Source organism: Anomaloglossus baeobatrachus, chromosome 5 (assembly GCF_048569485.1).
Source record: "Anomaloglossus baeobatrachus isolate aAnoBae1 chromosome 5, aAnoBae1.hap1, whole genome shotgun sequence".
Lineage (NCBI taxonomy): Eukaryota > Metazoa > Chordata > Amphibia > Anura > Aromobatidae > Anomaloglossus > Anomaloglossus baeobatrachus.
The window spans coordinates 272,387,016-272,411,766 of NC_134357.1; the positions used below are offsets into that span (position 1 = coordinate 272,387,016).

The window sequence follows — 24,751 nt, forward strand, 5'->3', positions numbered from 1 at the left end:
TCTGTACGGAGAAGAGATCTTTTTTTATCTTGGAACACCAGGGATCTATTAAGATTTATTATAATAGTAGTGGAGGACCCCTTTAAGATGGAAGGACAATAGTGGTGACATGTTGGAGCAATCTGCTGTGATACAGGTGGAGTGTGTCCATGTAATATGACTGGAAAATATGCATAAAACTCCATTTTAAATGGGTTATTAGAGTTAGTAGGCCCTTCTGAGATTTGTTGTTCCGCCTTCCAATAACCCCTCCTAATGACCTCCGACTTTCCATAATGATGAACTGAACTCTATGTTCTTTTCTCTGATACATTACTTCATTGTAGTGTCCTCAGCCCCAGATGAAGCTGAATTACTTTGGCGAAATGTGAATCACAACTCATCCCAGGTACATTGGAGTGGGGTCAGTTAAATTGAGAGACAATATTAGGGTATGCCCAAATAAGTGCTAAAGTGCGAATAGTAATTGTCAGTAGTGGCACAGAAAAAGCAGGGACAGAACGCTCACTGGATGTTAAAGAAGCACTCCCTCCAAACTTTTATTAGCTAAACCTGTGTAAATGTATATATGTACCATAAATGAGGTAATATATTCACCGATCACTATCATCCCTGGTCACATGGCATGTGGCAATTATTCCGACTTATAGGGTCGACTCACAGGAACGTATGTAAAAACGGTCCCATTCTCGTCCAGGAGAGTAGAACGATTTTTTTCCTCATTTGTCATCTGTGTGCTCTCAGTGTGCAATCTGTTTTTTTCTCAGCAGCTATTAGTCATTTACAGCACCATTTACAGTCCTGTACAGAAGCATTTACAGTGGTCTCTGCTACATGATAGAATTGCATTCATAAAAACGTACGTCACTAGGATGGTCCATGTGGCGTCCGTTTTTTCTCGCACCCATTGACTTGTATTGGTAAGTATCGGACGTTTTCCAAATGAAATTGCAGCATGTTGCGACTTTTCTCGCATCCAGAATCTGGATGCGAGAAAAGCTGACCAACTGCTCTCCCTCATTGACTAACATTGGTCCGAGTGCAATGCGAGATTTTCTCGCATTGCACTTGTCCGTTTTTAATGCTCATGTGAGCGCACCTGTCGCGGGCGGAGGGGACGCGCTCGCCACTCTCGGGTCCGGGGCTTCTGCTGCTGTTGCTCGGTGGCTCGAGCGGTGGACCGGACCCGGGGACTCGGGCAGTGCTCCTCACCCGTGAGTGAAAAGGGGGTGGTATGTTTTAGTGAGATTATTCGTGACGCCACCCACGGGACGTGGTGATGATGGCACCACCGCTGCTGGTAACAGGGATCCCGGGAGAGATGGTAGGGTGCAGCTAGGATGTTGTCCCCTCCGTGGGTAGGGGGGGTTGGTGATACCGGGGCCCGGTGGTGTAACGGGGAGGCCGGATGGCTGGGGTGCAGGGACTGCGCGGCGCGGTGCCGGACGGCACTGGTGTACTCACTCAGACAATCACTGACAGAGTCGTTGGTAAACCAAAAGCGGCCGGATGGACGGGTCCCGTAGCCGGCTGCAGTGTTGTTGTGCTCTCCCCGGACGGCTGATGGTGGCTGTCTTTCCCTGCACCTGTGAAGATATTCTTGACTCCTGTGGTTGCCCACCGGTAGTCTGCTCCCCGGCGTATAGGTGCCGTAGGAGCCCGTTTTGCCCGCAGGCGCTGGCCCTTGGATCTCTAGCCTGTGGTGGTGGCTGTATATCCTCTCTGAGTGGACTGTTGCCTTCAATCGGGACTTGGTTGTTAGGAAACCCCTGGGGTTCCTGTCACATTCGGATTTGACTATTGACGGCGGCTCCAAGCCTGGTCGGGGTCCGATGGCCCTGCCTGTGTGCTTAGCTTCACTCCATTCCCCGGTCCGGTACCGGTGGGCCGACGCCCGACCCCGGTCCTTACGGCTCTGCGGAGTTCCACCAACTCCTGCAGACGGCCACCACCGTCTGCCAACCTTGCTGTCAGTGCCTGGGCTCCTACCCAGACACCTGAAGTGTTTACTCCTCTCACTTTCACCTCCAAAACTGATCTGACACTTTTCCCGCCTCCAGGCCTGTGAACTCCTCGGTGGGTGGGGCCAACCGCCTGGCTCCGCCCCACCTGGTGTGGACATGAGATCCTGGAGGGAGGCAACAAGGGTTTTTGATTGACTGTTGTTACTCTCTAGGTTGAAGGGGTGTATGTTGTTATTTATGTGACTACCTGGCTAGTCCAGGGCGTCACACTCCCCCTTGGTAAAATGCAGACCGTCCGCGGGCTGCCCGTCCATCACCGGTTTTATTTTTCAAACTGTAAAAGATAAAATTAACATATGAAAACATTCAACATACGTATATTTTCAAGTCTTCCCTTACGGGAGGTGCAGTGCTTTAACGTTTCAAATATTGAACATTTTTATTAAACGGACGGGTTCGTGGTCATCCACTCCCCCACCCAAATAACCTAAACCTTGGTGCTGCCCCGAAGAAACAGGCAGCACCCCTTTACCCCAGTCCAGGTCCAGGTTACCCGAGCGGGAACGGGTACGGTGCCTAGCTCCCGGCTGTCACTTCAGGGGACCCCACGTCCAGGGGGACCCCTGACCCCTGGAGGATGGCCACCGGTCCTGGTGGTGGCCGGGCCCCAGCCTGCTCTGCTGCGGGCCCTTCCTCCAATCTGCCTCTCCGGAGACGACACGGACGGAAACCAACCCACCAAACTGTTTACAAACCCACAAGTTCGTGGGTGGCCTGCCAGTTCTCAGCCATGTTCATGAGCAGTTTCTCATGTGGGCGGTAAACACATAGTGTCCCTCCGGGGACAACTTGCAGGCAACGGCCGGAATAATCACGGTAGACAATTAGATGAAAACTCGGTTTGATTTGTGTTCATTCAAAGTGCTGAGGGTCCCAATGGGGACAACTTGGTTGCAACGGAGGACCGCTGCCACTATAGCTCACTTTCGTACTCCTCACCCGGCTCCAGGTGAAGAAACACGGTTTGCAGCCCCTCCAGCGCACGGCAGGTGCGACGAGGAAGGGCTGCCCGGCATCCATTATTTCCGCTCCGAGGGATGTAAGTGGCCTCCATGTCATACAAGCCGAAGATTCCCTCCTCCTCCACGACAGGCTCCGTGTCAGCCCCCGAGCCGTTGTCATCTGACTCTAGGGGGCTAATGACGGGACCTGGCAGAGCTGAGACGGTTTCCAACTGAGTCCAGACTTGCGGTTCCTCTGAGTCAAACGCTCCAGCTATTGGTTGGCTGGCGTCCTCTCAGGCCTCCGGGCCCAGGCGGGGCATCAGCGCAGACTCCGTCACCTCCATCGGGGACGGCGGCCTGAGCGGGGCCGCACGTGCGGCTAGCACGGATGATGGAGTGGGCCCTGCAGGGGCCAGGGGTAGACCGAATCCTTCAGCCGCAGCGGCCGGCCCCTCTGGGACACAAGATATAGAATAGAATCTGGCTCACAAATATAAGTTAGGTGCCACCGAGAAAAAAAGTCAATAGTGCAAAGAGTCAGCTCGGGCACTCAAAGAATTGAAAAAAACGAGAATATTGATGCTTATTAATGCCAATTTTTATTCATGCAAAGGTCTGTGCTATTATTTATGACGTTTCGGCCATACAATTTTGGCCTTTATCAAATAAATGTACTGAAAAAACAAGAGAAAAAGAAAAATACAATATCAAATCTCATAAACATGTACAATCAATTTTACACATAGCGCATAAAACAAAAATATGGCCATTGTTTTTTACATTGAACACTTTGTACAATAAACAAAAAACCGTGATGTACACCTGTGTGAACCCTCAATTAGAGATTACTCGATTAAGAGACCCTAGTATACATAATACATATGTACAAAGACATTATAATGAAAAAATACGTACCACAAGAAACGTATATGAGGTTAGACTGGTGAAATTAGGTTCACATATGCTGACCAATGGTACATTAGTGATCAACCTGAAGTAGAAAACAGACTCATCTTGAGAATATTATATGTACTTCATGTATAGGTGTATGAAGGGGACCGTAAGGAAACGTAAAGACTATGTAAGTTACAAAGAATTTGTTGTAAAATTTACCTTTGCTACTGTCTATATGATATATCACTTGAAGACCCAATGTTCATTAGCAAGCTGTGGTATATGGTCCGCTAAATGGCTTGAGATACAGGAAGAACGGTAAGAATTAGATTACAACCTCCATCCAGTGAAGGAAGGGGGGGGGGGGCAGGGGGTGGAGAGAGGGGGGGGGGAGGGGGGGGGCCAAGGCACACTACAGATTCAGTTACCATGTTGAGCACAAGGAGTAATGTAGTGTTACCTTAATTATCGTCATTAAACATCTCAAAGGGGCTCATGCTCATGTCGCTGCTGTACTATGGGACCAAGTTCCTTCACATATGAAGAATAAAAGACAAACTGAGGAACATGGAAAAGATGAAACATGTACAAAGGATGGGATTTTCATCACTCACCACTATATGTGTCCAGATAAATATAGCTTGTAGTCCTATAAATTTAATCCATAGTATACAGTATACTGTTAGAGACTCCTTGGGGAATGAAGGCCCTGTGTCTATCGCCTCCCTTTGAGAATCCATAAGTTTTATAGAATTATTCAAATGTCATTAGCTTTTCTAAAAGGAATATTAATAAGTCCTTATTAGTTACCTGAGTATGCCAAATGCAGTGGTGGTTCAGTGGGAATTACACTGTCAGTGTTCCTGTAAGCCCCGTATCTACAGCCCCCCTGTGAGGATCTGTAGGATTAACATAGTAAATAACCATATCACAGTGATCATTCCAAGAAAGAAAAGAGGGATAGACCCCCTGTCCATTACCTGAGTACGCAAATGCAGTGGTGATTCCGTGGGGAAGAAAGCTGCGTGGTGACCGGAGGTACCGGCGAGTGTATGGCGGCCGCCATTTAAAGCTAAATCACGTGCACAGGAAATCCTGTAGGTGACACGCAGCGCCGTCCGTGGAACGCACTAACGCGCAAGCGCAGGAGGCACCCCCGTCTGGAACGCCCCCCGTGCATGCGCACAGGCGGACCACAGGCGGCGTGACGCCGGAAGTGGAACGGGAGCGCGCGCACGAGCGGGTTGCCCGCACGCGCGCCCGCGCCCCACACACGGCGTGTGGAAGTGAATAGAGAGTGTTAGTGCGTTCCACGGACGGCGCTGCGTGTCACCTACAGGATTTCCTGTGCACGTGATTTAGCTTTAAATGGCGGCCGCCATACACTCGCCGGTACCTCCGGTCACCACGCAGCTTTCTTCCCCACGGAATCACCACTGCATTTGCGTACTCAGGTAATGGACAGGGGGTCTATCCCTCTTTTCTTTCTTGGAATGATCACTGTGATATGGTTTTTTACTATGTTAATCCTACAGATCCTCACAGGGGGGCTGTAGATACGGGGCTTACAGGAACACTGACAGTGTAATTCCCACTGAACCACCACTGCATTTGGCATACTCAGGTAACTAATAAGGACTTATTAATATTCCTTTTAGAAAAGCTAATGACATTTGAATAATTCTATAAAACTTATGGATTCTCAAAGGGAGGCGATAGACACAGGGCCTTCATTCCCCAAGAAGTCTCTAACAGTATACTGTATACTATGGACTAAATTTATAGGACTACAAGCTATATTTATCTGGACACATATAGTGGTGAGTGATGAAAATCCCATCCTTTGTACATGTTTCATCTTTTCCATGTTCCTCAGTTTGTCTTTTATTCTTCATATGTGAAGGAACTTGGTCCCATAGTACAGCAGCGACATGAGCATGAGCCCCTTTGAGATGTTTAATGACGATAATTAAGGTAACACTACATTACTCCTTGTGCTCAACATGGTAACTGAATCTATAGTGTGCCTTGGCCCCCCCCTCCCCCCCCCCTCTCTCCCCCACTCTCTCCCCCCCCCCTCCTTCACTGGATGGAGGTTGTAATCTAATTCTTACCGTTCTTCCTGTATCTCAAGCCATTTAGCGGACCATATACCACAGCTTGCTAATGAACATTGGGTCTTCAAGTGATATATCATATAGACAGTAGCAAAGGTAAATTTTACAACAAATTCTTTGTAACTTACATAGTCTTTACGTTTCCTTACGGTCCCCTTCATACACCTATACATGAAGTACATATAATATTCTAAAGATGAGTCTGTTTTCTACTTCAGGTTGATCACTAATGTACCATTGGTCAGCATATGTGAACCTAATTTCACCAGTCTAACCTCATATACGTTTCTTGTGGTACGTATTTTTTCATTATAATGTCTTTGTACATATGTATTATGTATACTAGGGTCTCTTAATCGAGTAATCTCTAATTGAGGGTTCACACAGGTGTACATCACGGTTTTTTGTTTATTGTACAAAGTGTTCAATGTAAAAAACAATGGCCATATTTTTGTTTTATGCGCTATGTGTAAAATTGATTGTACATGTTTATGAGATTTGATATTGTATTTTTCTTTTTCTCTTGTTTTTTCAGTACATTTATTTGATAAAGGCCAAAATTGTATGGCCGAAACGTCATAAATAATAGCACAGACCTTTGCATGAATAAAAATTGGCATTAATAAGCATCAATATTCTCGTTTTTTCAATCCTCTGGGACACAAGGGCGTGGGTCACTCACCAGCTCCTCCAGCATGGCTTCTATTTCATGCGCCCGCACGACCGCAGCCAGCTCTTCCATCTCAGTGGTCCAACGATCCAACAGGTCCCATACCTGGGCCCGGTTACGACAGCACAGCAGCTTCACTTGGGTTTTCAGCCACGCCGCCGTCCCAGGGGCAGGCTCCGGAGACTCAGGCCTCTCAGGTGGTGTGGACATGTTGCAAGCTGCTTCCAGGAACCGGGTATGTTGCAGAGTCCTGGCGTCCCCGCTTTTCATGCCCTCGGCTACATTAGGCAGGCTTTCACCCGCCCCCCCTTGGTTCTTTCTAGCACTTCCTCTTTGGGGGCGGGGCTTCGCTTTCGCGCCTTCCCTGCTCGGGGAAGACGCTCGAGCAGGAAATCTTTGCGCCAAAGATGGCGGCGCTTCAAATTTTTCGGCCGGACGCTGCCGGCGGAGACCACAAGGCGCACTTCTACTGGTAAGTAGATCGGTTCTATCCTGTTCGTGACGCCAAGTTGTCGTGGGCGGAGGGGACGGGCTCGCCACGCTCGGGTCCGGGGCTTCTGCTGCTGTTGCTCGGTGGCTCGAGCGGTGGACCGGACCCGGGGATTCGAGCAGCGCTCCTCACCCGTGAGTGAAAAGGGGGTGGTATGTTTAGGGAGATTGTTCGTGACGCCACCCACGGGATGTGGTGATGATGGCACCACCGCTGCTGGTAACGGGGATCTCGGGAGAGATGATAGGGTGCAGCTAGGATGTTGTCCCCTCCGTGGGTAGGGGGGGGTTGGTGATCCCGGGGCCCGGTGGTGTAACGGGGAGGCCGGATGGCTGGGGTGCAGGGACTGCGCGGCGCGGTGCCGGACAGCACTGGTGTACTCACTCAGACAATCACTGACAGAGTCGTTGGTAAACCAAAAGCGGCCGGATGGACGGGTCCCGCAGCCGGCTGCAGTGTTGTTGTTGTGCTCTCCCCGGACGGCTGATGGGGGCTGTCTTTCCCTGCACCTGTGAAGATATTCTTGACTCCTGTGGTCGCCCACCGGTAGTCCGCTCCCCGGCGTATAGGTGTCGTAGGAGCCCGTTTTGCCCGCAGGCGCTGGCCCTTGGATCTCTAGCCTGTGGTGGTGGCTGTATATCCTCTCTGGGTGGACTGTTGCCTTCAATCGGGACTTGGTTGTTAGGAAACCCCTGGGGTTCCTGTCACATTCGGATTTGACTATTGACGGCGGCTCCAAGCCTGGTCGGGGTCCGATGGCCCTGCCTGTGTGCTTAGCTTCACTCTGTTCCCCGGACCGCTACCGGCGGGCCGACGCCCGACCCCGGTCCTTACGGCCCTGCGGAGTTCCACCAACTCCTGCAGACGGCCAGCACCATCTGTCAACCTTGCTGTCAGTGCCTGGGCTCCTACCCAGACACCTGAAGTGTTTACTCCTCTTACTTTCACCTCCAGAACTGATCTGACACTTTTCCCACCTCCAGGCCTGTGAACTCCTCGGTGGGTAGACCCAACCGCCTGGCTCCGCCCCACCTGGTGTGGACATGAGACCCTGGAGGGAGGCAACAAGGGTTTTTGATTGACTGTTGTTACTGTCAAGGGTGGGGGGGTGTATGTTGTTATGTATGTGACTACCTGGCTAGTCCAGGGCGTCACACACCCATATGGAAACTTGCTGAGCCGCACTGTGGCCTCTGCGTGAGCTGCAAGTTGCTTTTAGCATGTCTCTGGAGCCTCGTTCTAATGCTCCATAGACTTAGGGTATGTTCACACACAGAGGTTTTGGTGCACTTTTTTTCTGCAGCCAAAATGTGCTCTCTTGGCAGTAAAAATACTGTGTTCAAAATAACAGTTTTTCAGTATGTTTTGTGTTTTTTACAGTATCTTTGGGCAGGGCCAGCTCCAGGTTTTTGTGGGCCCCAGGCGAAAGAGTCTCGGGGCCCTATCCACACACAGACATGGACATACACACATACATGCACATACAGGCATATGTACACATACATATTTAAAGAGGAATTCAGAAAAACATATATATAAATAGACATAAATCTATACACAATTATATACACTGACCTACATAAATATACACATCATACATGCACACACAGATACATTAGAGGTACAGTGCCTTGCGAAAGTATTCAACCCCCTTGAGTTTTTCAACCTTTTCCCACATTTCAGGCTTCAAACATAAAGATAAAAATTTTAATTTTATGGTGAAGAATCAACAACAAGTGGGACACAATTGTGAAGTTGAACGATATTTATTGCTTATTTTAAACTTTTGTAAAAAAGAATAAACTGAAAATTGGGGCGTGCAATATTATTCAGCCCGTTTACTTTCAGTGCAGCAAACTCACTCCAGAAGTTCATTGAGGATCTCTGAATGATCCAATATTGTACTAAATGACTGCTGATGATAAATATAATCCACCTGTGTGTAATTAAGTCTCCATATAAATGCACCTGCTCTGTGATAGTCTCAGTGTTCTGTTTAAAGCACAGATAGCATCAAGAAGACCAAGGAACACAACAGGCAGGTCCGTGATACTGTTGTGGAGAAGTTTAAAGCCGGATTTGGTTACAAAAAGACTTCCACAACTTCAAACATCCCACAAAGCACTGTGCAAGCGATCATATTGAAATGGCAGGAGTATCATACAACTGCAAATCTACCAAGACCCGGCCATCCAACCAAACTTTCATCTCAAACAATGAGAATACTGATCAGAGATGCAGCCAAGAGGCCCATGATCATTCTGTATGAACTGTAGAGATCTACAGCTGAGGTGGGAGAGTCTGTCGATAGGACAACAATCAGTCGTACACTGCACAAATCTGGCCTTTATGAAAGAGTGGCAAGAAGAAAGACATTTCTCAAATATATCCATAAAAAGTGTTGTTTAAAGTTTGCCACAAGCCAGGACCAGGAGACACACCAAACATGTGGAATAAGGTGCTCTGGTCAGATAAAACCAAAATCAAACTTTTTGGGCACAATGCCAAATGATATGTTTGGCGTAAAAGCAACACAGCTCATCACCCTGAACACACCATCCCCACTGTCAAACATGATGGTGGCAGCATCATGGTTTGGGCTTGATTTTCTTTAGCAGGGACAGGGAAGATGGTTAAAATTGATGGGAAGATGGATGGAGCCAAATACAGGACCATTCTTGAAGAAAACTTGTTGGAGTCTGCAAAAGACCTGAGACTGGGATGGAGATTTGTCTTTCAACAAGACAGTGATCAAAAACATAAAACAAAAATCTACAATGGAATGGTTCACAAATAAATGTATCCAGGTGTTAGAATGCCCATGTCAAAGTTCAGACCTGAATCCAATCGAGAATCTGTGGAAAGAGCTGAAAACAACGCTCTCTCTCAAAGGGGCCGAATACTTTTGCAAGGCACTATATTTTTAATATGGGGAAGCCGGCAGCAGCCTCACTAACCTCCCCTGCTTGTATCCCATCCAGCTCTTCCTGACCATGTGGCTGTGCCGCGCTGATTGGTGGCTATCACTAACAGACATGGCCGCACACAGAGAACACTGACACTCCTCTATATACATCACAAGAGAGGCTGGGGACATACAAATTATTGGGAGGCATATATCTCTAGAGGGGGGCATTAGGCTCTAAGGTGGTGGGACCATACAGCTCTGGGGGTGCATACAGCTCTGGGGGTATACAGCACTAGGGTGGGGGGACAAAGCTCTGGGAGATATACAGCACTGGGGTGGGGGGTGACATGCAGCTCTGGGGAGTTTACAGCACTGGGGTGGGGGGAAGGGAACAGAGAAAAAAAAGTCCTGGCCAAATGATGTGCATCACTGATTAGTGGCTTAGCGGCTATAGGACGCACGCATAGATGTGGTGCAAAATAAAAACCTGTCAAAACTCAAGCCATCACATACCTGACCAGCCATCATGCACCTTACCAGCGCTCAGCGGCAGACAGGAGGAGGGAGGGAAGAGGGGGATTTGAGTCAGATGGAAAACAGCAGAGACAGGAACTGGTCAAGAGCAAAAAAAACAACTTTGTAGTCACAGGATCAGACAACCGAGGAACAGCAGGTGCGACAGGATCAGAGGTCCGCAGTAGCAGATTGGCTAGATTTCTGGATTTCAGGAGGTACCGGATAGCAGGAACACAGGGAGTGGTGTCACAAGTGTGGGGCCCCTGAGGCTCTGGTCACCACAGGGTACTGCACCTCAATTAAAGTGAAGTATCTATCTCAGGTAAGGGGGGGTTAATCACCGGTGTTCCACATTCACACACTACATACAGCTTAGGAGCCTTCACATAGGGTGGGATGCTTCAGGGTAGGTATGGGGGTGGCCATCACGATCAAGGGACTTCCCCGGTCACTGAAGTCAGCCACCTGGGGGCGGGTTCTACCTGGGGGTAGAAATAGGCGCAACACACTCACATCAAGAGCAGCAGACCGGTCAGGACCATAGTTCTGGCAAGACATCTCTGGAAAAACTTGGACTTTACTAGGCCCAGGACTTGGAGTGGGAGCTCAGCCAGGGTACCTAACTGCTGAGGGGGACACCCTAGAAATAGGACTCTCTCCCCTTCTTTCTCAACACACCGGTGGTGACCCCTTACCGGATCTGAGATTGACCGGAGCTTATCACGGCAGTGACCAGTGTTACCGGGCTGGCAGCTAAAGTTGTGAGTAAACTACACCCTGAACCCGCAGAGACTGTGTTGGCTCATCCTTACCGGCGCCGCCTCTCAGCGCTTAGGCGCCAACAGCCGTTAAATCCCTCTTCATCCACCCGGGGCCCGCTCCGCCTGTGGTGAGCGACACCATCCCGGCTGCCTTAACACCTTCCCTGGTGAGGAATTCTGCAGCAGCGGCTACTACTGGCCACAATCCACTGGTGGCGTCACAACAAACTCTCGCAAATACCCAACTTCCCCCACCATTTACTGTACGCCTCGGGGCAACGGTACCGGATAAGGCCACCCTGTGACATCGCTGACCAAACCCGAAACGGCCAGGCAACAAGTAGATTAACCACCTGCCCCGTGGGGCGCTACATTTGGCATCACGAACAGGATATCATGCTCATTCAACCGGGTACTGTGCGCCTACAGAACTGTGTTAAACCAGTTAATTTGGTGTTGAACCGTTTATGTGCAAAAGTACGGTCGCCATTATTGGCAAAGCGTGGGAAAAAAGAGACGTGTCTTCGTGGGCGGAGCCCAGATAAGCGTGCGAAGAAGATCCCCGCTGCCGGAAATTACCAGGAAACCCCGTGTCTCCAGCCAAGAGCGGGAACTGTTTTTCAGGATAGACTGTACAGCTTATTTGAATTGCAACTCTAGATTTTAGAACTGAGAAACGCCATGACTATTCTGATTAAGGTACTGCAGACCAAAACAGGGACCCAGCAACCGGTGACCATTGAACTGGCTTCCAGTGCTGATCATCTCCCCTGGCAGTGACGTGGGAAGAACCTGCCGCCCCCAGCAACTGACCGTTATGATGCTGATGGGCAGCCCATCTGCCGCCGATGCGGCAAGTCAGGACATTATGGAGGAGAATTTCCAGTGATCGTGCCAAACCAGGGGTGCGGGACCGGCCCTCTGGAAACAACAGAAGCCAACCAAGAATAATTGTTAATGTGTTTTATATGCAGACTGTTTTCTCATTGCTGATATTTTCTGATTTGAAATCTTTTGATGACCTGTGACCGGTATTGTTGAACACGTTTAAAATGTTTTGAAATTATTGCGGCCTCCCAAAGAAGGATTAACATGTATATAAAAATTGCGGTGTTAACTGTGCTCTGTTGCAGCCTGGGAATGCTGCCACTAGGCGTGGGGGAATGTGGCGCCCCTGAAGCTCTGGTTGCCACAGGGTACTGCACCTCAATTACGGTGCGGTATCTATCTCAGGTAAGGGGGGTTAATCACCACACATGTTCACATTCACACACTACATACAGATTAGGAGCCGTCACATAGGGTGGGATGGCTCAGGATAGGCAGGGGGGTTGGCCATCCCGATCATGGGACTTCCCCGTCACTGAAGCCAGCCACCTGGGGTAGAAATAGGCACAACACACTCACATTAAGAGCAGCAAACTCTCCCAAATACCCCGCCACCATTTTTAGCTTCTAGCATATGATTTGTGCTGTTGTAGCACCGATCATAGCTGGATCTCAAATTAAAATTGCTGTGATTGGCTGTTCAGGATTGAACAGCCAATTACAACGATCGTAGTTGTGGGGTGGCGAATTCACCCCCTGTGGCCACGAGCTGAAGTGTTGTGCTGTTAGCCAAAATACAGGTTGTAAGCTTTCCTTATCATGGTATTCAAGTTTGGTCTACGTGACTCAAAATTGACCTCCATATTTTTAGCAAAAACTATCCGGTTTGTTAATAAAAGAACTACGCATATCTGAAAAACCACATGTAAACATGCTAAGAAATTAAGCTAAGAAATCCTAAAACTATATACTTTACACAGAGAGCATTTATAAATATAGGTGATGTGACTGTATTTAGGATTATGCCACCTTAAAATGATGGAATACTGAAGGCTTAATAGACTAAATAGATGGTACAGTTATATGAAAAAATTTGGGCACCCCTATTAATGTTAACCTTTTTTCTTTATAACAATTTGGGTTTTTGCAACAGCTATTTCAGTTTCATATATCTAATAAATGATGGACTGAGTAATATTTCTGAATTGAAATGAGGTTTATTGTACTAACAGAAAATGTGCAATCCGCATTTAAACAAAATTTGACCGGCACAAAAGTATGGGCACCTGTTACGGTTGCTGTAGCACTGGAGACTATGTTCGGATTTCTTGCTACTGCACATGTGTAAGCGCTGGAGACTAAGTCCTATCTTGGAGCCATTGCACATGTGCGGGTGACATCATCGCTGACACGAGGTCACATGTCTCTGACACCTTCTAAGCTGATTGGCCGCTGGTCATGTGCTTGTGACACGTGGTCACATGTCTCTGACACCTTCTATGCTGATTTGTCGCTGGTCATGTGCTTGTGATCCTTTGCTCGGTGATAGGCCAGCGTGACGTTATTCCTATCGTTCTGGCAGAGGTTTGGCTCTGGTGTCCTCCATCTTGGATGAGGCACAAAGTCTATATAAGATCCTGACGCACGCCACCCGGCGCTTAGTCCTCTTGGTTCATGCATGAGAGTAGACGCTCTGTGCACGTCCCTCTAGGCATCTCTCTGTCTATGCTAGGTGAGCGCTACCGGCAGGGTAGCGTTCTTATACCTTACAGCTTCGGCTGCGGTCCGTATCCTTACATCTTAGTGGAGCGGACATAGGCAGGTGCCTGAGGCACATGGTTTGGCTGGGCCTTGTGATTCTTCTCGTAGGTGGACGTTGCCGCTAGGTTAACGTTCCTTATACTGCGTCTGGCAGTTGTTCGTATCCTCGCACACTAGGGGAGCGAACATAGGTAGGAGCTTTGTGCGGCTTATGCTGCTGTCCGTCACTTTTGCACCACTAGTGGAGCGTACCCAGGCAGGTGCCATATCTAGTGGTTCGTGTCCTCGCACACTAGTGGAGCGAACGCAGGTAGGAGCTTTGGGCGGCTTACGCTGCTGTCCGTCTCCTGGCACCACTAGAGGAATGGACCTAGGTAGGTGCCATTTCACACTCACTGCTTTTGTCTCTGTGACCATTAACAGAGACCATACCACACACCCTCCAAGTAAGGGAGGAATTGCTTTATTTCCTAATTATATTCCTCTGTGAGTTTAACAGAGGTATTCCACTCTGCACTTGTGCTATTACTATTTACAGTGGCACACTTATATACCCCTTATCCTCTGCCATAGTCTGCAGCAGAGTCTTTGCACGGTGGACCCTAACTGTCTGATATTCCTTTGGGTTTTATTATTAGATAGCCCCCCGTAACAGCACCCTTATCAATTTCTTGATTTGAACACTCCTAACTACTTTTTACTGACTTACTAAACCACTAAATTGGTTTTGTAACCTCATTGAGCTTTGAACTTCATAGGCAGGTGTATCCAATCATGAGAAAAGGTATTTAAGGTGGCCACTTGCAAGTTGTTCTCCTATTTGAATCTCCTATGAAGAGTGGTATCATGGGCTCCTCAAAACAACTCTCAAATGATCTGAAAACAAAGATTATTCAACATAGTTGTTCAGGGGAAGTATACAAAAAGTTGTCTCAGAGATTTAAACTGTCAGTTTCCACTGTGAGTAACATAGTAAGGAAATGGAAGAACACAGGTACAGTTCTTGTTAAGCCCAGAAGTGGCAGGCCAAGAAAAATATCAGAAAGGCAGAGAAGAAGAATGGTGACAACAGTCAAGGACAATCCACAGACCACCTCCAAAGACCTGTAGCATCATCTTGCTGCAGATGGTGTCAATGTGCATCGGTCAACAATACAGCGCACGTTGCACAAGGAGAAGCTGTATGGGAGAGTGATGCGAAAGAAGCCGTTTCTGCAAGCACGCCACAAACAGAGTCGCCTGAGGTATGCAAAAGCACATTTGGACAAGCCAGTTACATTTTGGAAGAAGGTCCTGTGGACTGATGAAACAAAGATTGAGTTGTTTGGTCATACAAAAAGGCGTTATGCATGGAGGGAAAAAAACACGGCATTCCAAGAAAAGCACTTGCTACCCACAGTAAAATTTGGTGGAGGTTCCATCATGCTTTGGGGCTGTGTGGCCAATGCCGGCATCGGGAATCTTGTTAAAGTTGAGGGTCACATGGATTCAACTCCGTATCAGCAGATTCTTGACAATAATGTGCAAGAATCAGTGACGAAGTTGAAGCTACGCAGGGGATGGATATTTCAGCAAGACAATGATCCAAAACACCACTCCAAATCTACTCAGGCATTCATGCAGAGGAATAATTACAATGTTCTGGAATGGCCATCCCAGTCCCCAGACCTGAATATCATTGAAAATCTGTGGGATGATTTGAAGCGTGCTGTCCATGCTTGGCGACAATCAAACTTAACTGAACTGGAATTGTTTTGTAAACAGGAATAGTCAAATATACCTTCATCTAGGATCCAGGAACGCATTAAAAGCTACAGGAAGTGACTAGAGGCTGTTATTTTTGTAAAAGGAGGATCTACAAAATATTAATGTCACTTTTATGTTGAGGTGCCCACACTTATGCACCGGTCAAATTTTGTTTAAATGCGGATTGCACATTTTCTGTTTTTACAATAAACCTCATTTCAATCCAGAAATATTGCTCAGTCCATCAGTTATTAGATATATGAAACTGAAATAGCTGTTGCAAAAACCCAAATTGTTATAAAGAATAAAGGTTAATATTAATAGGGGTGCCCAAACTTTTTCATATGACTGTATAGTAGACTAGCTACTGCAATAATGACGATGAAATAATAAAGACGTAGTTTTTCTATAAACCTGCATGAAAGGTGTAATAAGTAATTCCAACCACCCCTAGCTCTTTAATATTAGAGGAAGAAGGGGGAGGGTGGATCCAGCACCAATTCCAAACGATAAAATCCAAAAATTTTCATTCAATCATTTCTTTAAAAAATAGAAAAATAAATCGGCTCCATAATGCAAAACAAAAAGCATGAAAAAATTAATGCGTTTCGGACCTTACATTAAGGTCTCTATTTTTAATGTAAGCTCCCGATTACCCTGGTGCGGTGGCAATTAGGTTAATAAGCAGTTAATGGCAGCAGCCTATAGCTGCCACTAAGTCCTAGCTTAGTGATGGCAGGCGTGTATGAGACACCCCTCATCACTAAGCTGTAAGTGAAAGTAAATAAACACAATCACCCCCCAAAAGACCTTTATTTGAAATAAAATACAAAAAAGCCCTCTTTTTCACAACTTTAACCCTAAAACACCCCTCCAGGTCCGACTTAATCAACACGAGGTCCCACGACGCATCCAGCTTTGCTACATCTGACAATCACAGAGAGCGGCTATAGAGCACGACCACTCTCTGTGAGGGTCAGGCTGCAAGTGAAGCGTGCCGCGCGGGATCAGCGGTGACTTCAGCTGTCATCGCACATCACCTGCTGAAGTCACCGCTGATCTCGCGCTCACTTCAGCCGCGGCCGGATTTGCGGTAACAAGTGGAGGACTCCCGCTATCACCACACATCACCTGACTGGAGTCCTCCACCTGTTACCGCATATCAGGCCGCGGCTGAAGTGAGAGTGTTGCCTCTCTGGGCTTCAGGTGCCACAGGGTATTACACCACTTTTCAGGGGTAATATCTATCCTCAGTAGAGGGTTAACCTGCCGGTGCCTTCACAAAAAACACACAAACAATAGCAAGTTGCTTACTCACAGGGGGTGGACTGAGGCAGACAGGGGAGTTAGCCATCACGAAGCATGTGTACCGCCCCAGCATCAGCAGCTGGGGTGCTGCTCGGATCCAGTGGCTTGAGGGGTCTCCGGACCCGGGAGGGGTCGTGTGGACACTCGAAATAAAAGGGGCTATTTACAGGGGATTTTGTGTTTAGAGTTTGTGACGCCACCCACGGTGTGTGGTAAGGTGGAATACCACCGCTGCTGTTGGGAGCGCCCGGTGGCAATGGGATGGCAGCCAGGTGTTTAACCCCTCCGTAGGTAGGGGGAATTCCCCGGGGCTCGGTGATGGTGAGGAAGGAACGCCGTTGGGGAGGAAAGGGTCACTGCATACTCACTCAGTCCAATAACGCTGACACCGACAACTTGTAAACCAAAGTTCTGAGCACCGCTGTAGCAGGGAGTGAGCACGCTTGGATCCCGTGCCCGATGGTGCTGCTTGTTAGCCTGTGATCTTTCCCTTGGCACTTTCTTTACTGGTTGGCCCCTGTAGTATAGAACTAGCCGGGTCCTGCTCACCCGTATGGCTAACGGAGTGAGCTTGCTCTCAGGGTTCACGCTTGGGATTTTCTGGACCGTGTATTGGGAAAATCCTATCTCCCTCGTTGCGCTAGTATCCCGATTTTGGAGCATGTGGAGAACGAATCTTGAAGTCTTTGCCCTCATCGGGTAAATTACCAGGACGCTTGTAGCTACTTCCTGGCCTAGGATCCACATACCCCGTCGTGCCCTGGCCCCTGCCCGGAGATGGCTCAAGGCCGCCGGCTGCCCTCCTTGGCAGTTCCGTGTCCCTTGACACGATCCCCTGCGACCAAGGTTCCAGCTCCTACCAGGCCCAGACCGTCTGCCACCTAGTAACTGAGGAGCCCAGCTCCTAATCTCCTCCAACTGACTAGTGACCTCTCCTCACGAGATTCACCACACAACTGAACTGCTCCTGACACTCCTACCCTTCCCTTACCAACCCCACAAGTGGTTGGCCCTATTCCCTACAGGCTACCCACTAGTGTGTCTGGTGGGTATGGTGCAGAGTGTTTCTGGGATTCTTGATTGGCTTGTTCATAGCAACACCAAAGGCCAGGGACCCGTAACCAAGGAGGAGATGGACATCATGCAGAAGGGCAGATTGCACAATGTCCTGTGACGACTTGATGGGGTAGGGCGTCACACATGGGACTAAGACAACCAGTGGGGGCGGGCACCACATGGGGTAGAAGTAGGCGCAACCATCACACTTAGGGGAGAAGCTTCCTGGGCACAGCTTGGGATAACATCTAGCACTGACAACTGGAGTTAGTGTTTCTCTCTCTTTGTGGGCCCGTGGCTTGGAGCAGGAGGCTCTGCCCGGGTTCTGCATAGCAACCGAGGGACTCTTCACTAAAAGACTTTCACGGGCACCGGCGATGACTGCTGACTACCCGGCATCAGCTGGAGCCCATCGTGGCAGAGATCGGTACTCTGGGGCAGTGCCTGAACTACTGTGACGCCCTGGCAAATACCAGGTAGTCACAGATAGGCCCCCGCATAACACCATCCCTCACACAGGTAACACACAGCCAACCTGAAACCCTAGTCACCCACCCCTTAGGGAAATATAGAGACACCAGTGGGCGGGACCAGGCGGTTGGACACGCCCACACCGGGGTCTAGACAGCCTGGGGTGGGAAAACAAACGGTTCTAAGTAGAGTTCAAGTTGAAAGAAGTGTGGGCGGGGGGGGCGGAGTTGGACATGGCCGAGTGAGGACGCTGCATGCTGGAGCTCCTCTAAATAACTCTCCATAAGGCCGGTTTACTATATATCATGGGCAAATCTACAACGAAAAAAAACAAGCCCAGCACCTCGGGGCAACCCCCTGCATCCCAGGGCACAATCGGGGCTTACCTCACCCGGTCCCGGGAGCCTGGGAATGTGCCTCAGCCAGGGAGAGAACTGAGGCCTGTGAGGTCTGAAGGGATCCCTACATCGGTGTCCGTTGGGGCAGCAAGCCCCAAGACCCAGAGAAGAGGTGAGGCAACAGGGTCCCCCTGTGACCTAGAGGGACCCTCTAGAGGACACACGGCGGCGGGAGCCGAGGGACCCCCCGCAGTGGGAGAAGCGGTGCCGGCAGTGGCGCCATTCCAAGATGGCGGCAGCGCTTCAGAGCTACTGACAGGCAGTCCAAGGCGGGAGGACGGGTCGCCTGCAGCAGCCGTCCTACCTGTCTCGCCCTCCGCTGGGACTCTGCGGGAGCCGGGTAGCCCTCGTAACTCACCTGCGGCCGGCTCCAGGGAATCTGTGAGGAGCGAGGCGTGCAGGCACTGGGCGCACGTGAGCTCGGGCTCAGAAGATGACTCACCGCTGCAGGCCCGGGCACTGAAGAAGCGGGCGCCGCATGGAGAAGCTGCACACCAGGCACCACTGCTCCCATCTGCGAGCAATAGTGCAGCGGTCAGAGGTGAGGAGGGAGCAGCACCTAACCCAGATGGACTGCTGAGCTACAATACTCAGGTACAGGGCCCGCGGGAGGGCTTGATGAGTGGGGCTCAATCCAGAGAGGGGGGCAACGCTATCAGCCATGCATCCTCACCAGGGGCCACAAGACCCTCAGGGGGAGCTGTGAACAGAGGAGGGCCACATGATCACTGGGGGGTTGCCACAGAGTCTTGGGGATTACCCCAGAGGGTAGCTCCCCCTTCCTCCCCAGATCGGTGGTCTTCTGGATCCTCTGGGGCTGGGAGCCCGACGGCCGCAGGCGGAGACCTGGAAAAAGGCACACTGATCCCCATGAATGGAGGGCCCAGGGTACTGGGAACACCTCCAATTCGTCACATGTCTGTGCCACAAAGGTGGGACGATATAAAGAACCCCCAAAGTACGCAAACACTAATATATGGTCCAGCCATACAGGAATCTTTCTATGCATACCCCAATATGTCTCACACTACCACCTCGATGGGCGACGACCGCCCGGCTTCTCTGGCAGACCTGCGGTCACTGTTACAAGCGATCCCCACCAAGAACGACATTGCAGCATTGGCTAATCAAGTGGTGGCGGAATGTAAACAAGAATTCATCCAATTAAGGCAGGAACTCTCCTCACTTAAGGTACTGTCACACATAACGAGATCGCTAGCGAGATCGCAACTGAGTCACCGTTTTGGTGACGCAGTAGCGATCCCGTTAGCGATCTCGTTATGTGTGACACTTACCAGCGATCAGGCCCCTGCTGTGAGATCGCTAGTCGTTGCTGAATGGTCCAGGTCATTTTCTTCAAAGGCGACGTCCTGCTGGGCAGGACACATCGCTGTGTTTGACACTGTGTGACAGGGTCACAGTAACTGCTGAGATCGTTATACAGGTCGCTACTGCTGGTAAGATCTGACTGTGTGACATCTCACCTGCGACCTCCCAGCGACTTACCTGCGATCCCTATCAGGTCGCATCGTTTTCGGGATCACTGGTAAGTCGTTGTGTGTGACTGGGTCTTTACTCACAGGGTAGACACCCTGACTGAACAACAATCAAATTCTCAGGTGTCTATTCAATTTATTCAAGAGACTGTAGAAAACCAATCCAAGCAACTATTTTCCCTTCAACAACATGTAGATGATTTAGAAAACAGAAACAGACGGAACAATCTACGTGTTAGAGGTATTCTGGAATCTATCGCTGCCCCTGACATACCTGCTGTTCTTCATTCCATCTTTAATAATCTGCTAAAAAGGCCACCAGGAGCTCCCCTTGAACTTGATAGAGCCCATAGGGCTCTACGTCCTCCGGATCCAGATGATTCCCGTCCGAGAGATGTCGTGTGCAGGGTGCACTTTTTTGCTATAAAGGAGGACATTTTACAAGCAGCCAGGAGGAAACAGAACCTGTCATTTATGGCTCTACCATACGCATAATGCCGGATCTCTCACGCCACACCCTGGCCCAACGTGCGACTCTTAAGCCCCTTCTTGATGCTTCAAAAGAGAGGGGTCTACCGTTTCGGTGGGGATTTCCATTCTCCCTGTCGGTGCGGAAGGACTCCCGATGGACGGTCCTGCGATCCCCAGAAGACCTCCCGGCTTTTACTAAGAGCCTGAATCTGCCTACAATCCCTATTGCAACCTGGCCGACTACCCTACTCCAGCAGTGGGTACCTAGGGGACGGCCTGCCTCTTCCAGATTGACTCCACCTCCTGAGCTCGGCAGGGGGCTGCCTCAGAGAGAAATGCGGGGTCGTGGGGCGGGTCGCCCTCGGCGACCGATATAGATGTCCTCAGTGGCGGAATGCGCCCTTATGACTTATGCCTCTTACAGTTATTTGAGTTACTTGACTCTCGTATGCTGCCTCTAAGTTTATTCATCGCCCGTATTACATGAATATCTGATATTGTTGCCGGTTTCTGTGGTTATCCTTAATGTTTTTAGCATGCACGGAGCTCTGCTTGGTTATGTCTGACATCCTTTTTCCCCAAATAGGTCGAGATCCTCTGTCCTGCCTAGATCAGGCGGATGTGTTCCCTAGGAACATTTGTTCGGATTTAGTTTACTGTGCAAGGTTTTTTTTGCCTGATGTTCTCCCTGTTTTCGTTTCTCTTTTCCTTTTCTCCCTGCTACATCCTACCTACCTCCAGTCTTCCCTTCTTTCTATTCTCGGCGGCCGGGCTGATCGTGTTCGATACCCTCTCTTATATATCTCTAATGTACTATTCTTTTATAGATGGCGGACCTAACCATCACTTCTTTCAATGCCAGGGGCCTCAATGTTCCGGAGAAAAGGACACAGATACTGTATCATCTTCATAAACGGAAGGTGAGAATAGCGTGTCTCCAGGAGACACACTTCAAACAAGGACATGCCCCTATTCTTAAAAATAAATATTACCAGACATGGGTATCCTCGGACAACCCAGACTCCCGTTCCAAAGGTGTGGCAATAGCCATCCATAAATCCCTCCCACATCAAATCTTAAAGTGCACGACGGATAGTCTTGGAAGATATATTATCCTCTCACTGAGGGTGGGAACCCACATTTTCACAATAATTAATGCGTACGCCCCAAATCAAAAACAGGACAGTTTTGTTTCCCGTCTGATCGCCGTCGCGATCCCCTTGCTACAGGGCACGGTAATTTTATGTGGCGACCTTAATGTCACCCTCGACCCCACATTAGATAACTCCAAAGGGAAATCTAGTATTGCATACACCACCATTAAACGTATCAAAAAAGCTCTACTGCGCATTCAACTGTTGGACACCTGGAGAATACAACACCCGTCGGACAGAGACTATAGTTTCTATTCACACACTCAGGACTCCTATAGTCGTCCTGACTACATACTAATACAACATAACGCGCTCCCGTGGATTCGACACACGGGAATGGATAACATACTGTGGTCAGACCATGCGCCGGTTTATTGCACGATAGAGATCCCCTCTCTTTCGGCTCCTAAAGGGTCGTGGCGGCTGAATGAGTCGTTGCTACTGGATGAGCTTTGTGTTACTGACATTCAGACCTCTATTACAAGGTTCATGGAGGACCACTCAGTAGATGACACAGCCCCCACATATAAGTGGGAAGCATTGAAATGTGTCCTAAGAGGTATTTTTATTAAGCACGGGTCCCGAATCAAAAAAGAAAAGGCCCAAGACATAGTAAAAGCTCTCCATAAGGTCTCTGAACTGGAGCTCATCCACAAGCGAGCCTTATCAGCCACAAATCTACAAGCCCTTTTACAAGCTAGGTTCCAGGTTAAAAAACTGCTTGATTCCTCATATCAGCGTCTAATACAGGTGGGAAGGGGGAGGTTTTACGAGTTTGGGGATAAACCCGGCAGATTGTTGGCCAACGCGCTGAGGGAAGAAAGAGCCCATACCCTCATACCTTGCATCAAGAACCCACGCGACGAAATACTCTATGCCACCCCAGACATCTCAAATACTTTTCACGACTATTATTCCAAGTTATATAATTTACCTGTCGAGCCCCCCAGGTCGAGTGATGAGTGTCCATCAATGCCCTCACCTTTTAGATGTCTCGACAGCTCTATAATTGACAACTTGGAAAGTCCATTTATACTGGAGGACCTGTTGACAGTGATTCGCGACACTCCTGGAAACAAGAGTCCTGGCCCTGATAGATTCCCCGCCAAATTTTATAAATCCTTTTCGGAACAATTAGCGCCCCTAATGCTCCTTTCCTTTAACTCGATTTCGGACTCTGTCCCCTTTCCGCCCCACTCCACCACGGCTCACATCTCACTACTCAGTAAGGCTGGAAAAGACCCCACGGTGTGTAGTAGTTTTAGACCGATATCACTTCTTAATGTAGATTTAAAAATCTATGCCAAGCTTTTGGCAAATAGACTTGGTCCTTTGCTTCCTGACCTGATCCATTCTGACCAGGTCGGGTTTGTCCCGGGTAGAGAGGCAAGGGACAACACCATAAAAACCTTGGATTTAATTCAACACCCACATACTAAACAACTGCCTTTGATGTTTCTGTCTTTGGACGCTGAGAAGGCTTTCGACAGAGTCTCCTGGCAGTCACTTGCACAAACCCTGGACCATATAGGCCTGGGACCGGTTTTCTCATCTAAAATTATGGCTTTATACCATACCCCGACTGCTCGCCTTAAGATTAATGGCACTCTGTCGAAACCCTTCTCCATTCGAAACGGGACCCGGCAGGGATGCCCCTTGTCACCTTTACTGTATGTCTTAGTCATGGAACACTTGTTGTCGGCCATCCGGGCCAACTCGGACATAAGGGGAATTAAGATCGCCAACCGGGAGCATAAATGCGCTGCCTTTGCTGACGATCTTTTTGTTTATCTGTGTAACCCCATCACATCTCTCCTGTCCTTAATGGTGGAACTGAACCGCTTTAGCAAATGGTCCAATTTTAAAATCAATTTTGATAAATCAGAGGCCCTAAATATTTCTCTACCCCAAACAACTGTGAACGTTATAAAACCAAACTTTCCCTTTAGATGGCCACCCCACGGTAGTATTGGATACTTGGGCATCAAGATCCCATCTGACTTGTCCAGGCTCTTTCAATTAAACTACCAAAGTTTCCTGAACAAAAATTTAGCCATATTAAATATAAACCCCATGGAAACACTCAGTAGTGACCCATAGGGAAATGCCTACTCCGAGGAATATGCAAAACCGGAGGAATTGGAGAATGAGGCAACAGACATATGCAAAAATTATCATTTTATTCATTAAAATACATACAAATTGACATAAGGATTATATTGCATGGGTGGAAGAAGTCGACCCAGCAGTGAGACATAAAAGTAGGAGTAAGGAGAGAAGAGGAGGGGGGAAATGGTGGGGCAACCTGCCGACCAGGACCAACCAAATTATGGTTAAAGAATATTATAGTGCCACCACTCACAAAATTGTCATGTGGTGAATTGTGACAAGGAGAGCAGACCGGGCAGTATGATGGAATTCAAAAATAATCTGCAGAGTGCATGTACCTATGTTAATGTTTCCCCCAGGGACACGCCGCAGTCCTAGGGAAGTCAACTGGGTCGCCGCACGGAACCACAGGCGAGGATAGCCTAAATGGGGTTGTGTCAACAACAATATATGTATATTAATAAATCCAAGCCTGGTGCACCGCGCTATCGACGCAGTATGGAGGGAACAAGGGCTCCTATAGTAAGAGTGCGGCAATGTGATACTGGGAGGACTGCAGAACTATGCACCTGTGTATATGCAACATCAATATGCAAGGTGATGCAATTGATTCTAGTGCCCGTCAGGAC

At 48.8% G+C, this 24,751-nt stretch overlaps 1 long non-coding RNA gene across 1 annotated transcript in view; it reads left to right on the plus strand.

Moving 5' to 3' along the window:
* Positions 1–24,751, plus strand: part of LOC142311264 (uncharacterized) — a 34,180-nt gene that overhangs the window by 2,822 nt on the left and 6,607 nt on the right. Inside the window, exon 2 of the long non-coding RNA XR_012754255.1 lies at positions 21,687–21,779. This is a non-coding gene — a long non-coding RNA (uncharacterized LOC142311264). The remainder of the gene's footprint in view (positions 1–21,686; positions 21,780–24,751) is intronic.